The sequence below is a fragment of the Medicago truncatula genome, chromosome 7 (genome assembly GCF_003473485.1).
Source record: "Medicago truncatula cultivar Jemalong A17 chromosome 7, MtrunA17r5.0-ANR, whole genome shotgun sequence".
Taxonomy (NCBI): domain Eukaryota; kingdom Viridiplantae; phylum Streptophyta; class Magnoliopsida; order Fabales; family Fabaceae; genus Medicago; species Medicago truncatula.
In genome coordinates, this window is record NC_053048.1 from 16,334,199 (window position 1) to 16,336,119 (window position 1,921).

Below are 1,921 nucleotides of genomic sequence, written 5' to 3' on the forward strand. Positions count from 1 at the left end.
TTAAAATTATATGTCAATGTTATATTATTGGTATGTGACTTCATCTTTTTTTTTTTTTTTTGACAAAATGTTACTTCATTCTTTTGTAAAAATTATATGTTAATGTTATATTATGTACCTAAAAAAAAGCTCATTCTTAACCTCAACATGTAAAATGTTTTATTTAAATAATTTTCCTTTTAAATGATGCCTTTTAACTGTTTGTTGAAATGTTTCTTCCACCTTTTTATATAGATTGCAAAATTCTGGTGCATTTTGCGGTAGATATTTAACAAAGAGAGTTCAGTTCTAATTTGGATGAAAAGTGTAATATTAACAAAAAAAATGTTGATATAATCTTTCAAAACCCTTTTATTACAATAATAATCTTTCAAAATTGACACAGTTAAATATTGCTAGCTTCAGTAGGAGTTATAATAGTTGGTTGCTCTTTAGGCATGCATTTTTACATTGATAATAGGTTCCGGTGAAAATCCTTTCATTACACTTATATTCAATTTTTTGGAGTATTGGATTAGAGGATGTGTAACAGTTACATCATAATCTCCATGATGTAGTGAAATATCTACGATTCCTCTATTGTCTGATATGGTTGTATGAGTTCCAGTTCCCCACTCACCAATAAGCTTGTCCACAACGTCTCTGGTTGTGTATTTTTAAAATTTGCATCTGCAAGTTGCGTGTTGATGAAACCGGCTTGCGCTGGACCTACAAACATTATAATCCCTTCAACAGCTGGATAAGAGTAAGCTTCTCTTAGTATCTCTTCAAAATACACAAAAATCAGAAAAAAATAATCATTTATTGTTTGATCATGTCATATAATATAGACAGTGAAGCTAATGAATCTAATACTTCTAAAATTTTGTTTGCTAAATTCAGGTTTGTTTCTTTTACTTCTATGACTAACTGACGAAAATAGATAGCTAATTAAACTATGCATCTTCTGTTTTAAATCATGCAGCTATGTATTTTGACTTGTGTAATAAGCATAAGTTATTACTTTTAAAGTATAGGAAATACCAGATTTGGATTAGAATCCACACTACTTTCAGTGAGCCATATAGGAAGTTCAGTTGCACCAAGCTAGTCTAGACCTGACTTCATATATATGTAAGCATGGCCTGGCACCCCTATAGACAATAGCATTCCAGTAGTTCCTGATATAATGGCTGGGCTGGCAACTTGGTGTGGACTGAATTCAATGGTGTTAAACACATTCATAAACATGATAGTAAACTGTTAAATAATATACTGCAGAGGCATTTTCTCCGAGTTTGTCCTAAAAAAATCGGTTGTGGACATTCTCGTTCACAACGTCCCATGCAATCAATTGTCCACTATATCTTGAAACCACAGATTTCATTCTTTTTGCAGCCGCTTCTCGTAATTCTTCAGGAGATAGAGACCTAAGCCATCAAATGTTAAGCAACACTGCACGTGTAAGGATCCCGTTCTCCACCCTCATCCACCAAGATAAATTTGCAACAATTTTGAGGAAATGCCTCAATAGAAATCTGCATGAAGTAGCTGCAACATTAAAGGAATATATATCAAAGAGCAAAAAACTATATCAATCCAAATAACAATGTGAATCCCACACTCAAGAATGAAGAAGCTTTAAGTTAACTGTAATTAATCTTTTATCAAATGAACACTTGAAATCACATTTTAGTTAGGACTCTTTGAGGCAATCCTAAAGGTTCAGATTTCCATCATATCTGAAATGAAACAGGGAGTCTTAAATTTAAAAATCTTCAATAGTTAATTGTTATCACATTTGCATTGAGGAATTCAAGACATCACAAATCAAACCTTCATTAGAACAATCATTATCATTTGGACACTAAAATTCAATACCTGCGCTCTTTTTCTCCTGATTCAAGTAACTATAACTGTGTGGACCTTCATTAGAACCTAC

The 1,921-nt window shown here is 32.2% G+C and overlaps 1 pseudogene; it reads right to left on the reverse strand.

The window, feature by feature from the left end:
• Nucleotides 1-431: 431 nt before the first annotated feature.
• LOC112417812 (endo-1,4-beta-xylanase 5-like) lies at nucleotides 432-1,424 on the reverse strand (annotated as a pseudogene).
• Nucleotides 1,425-1,921: the final 497 nt, after the last annotated feature.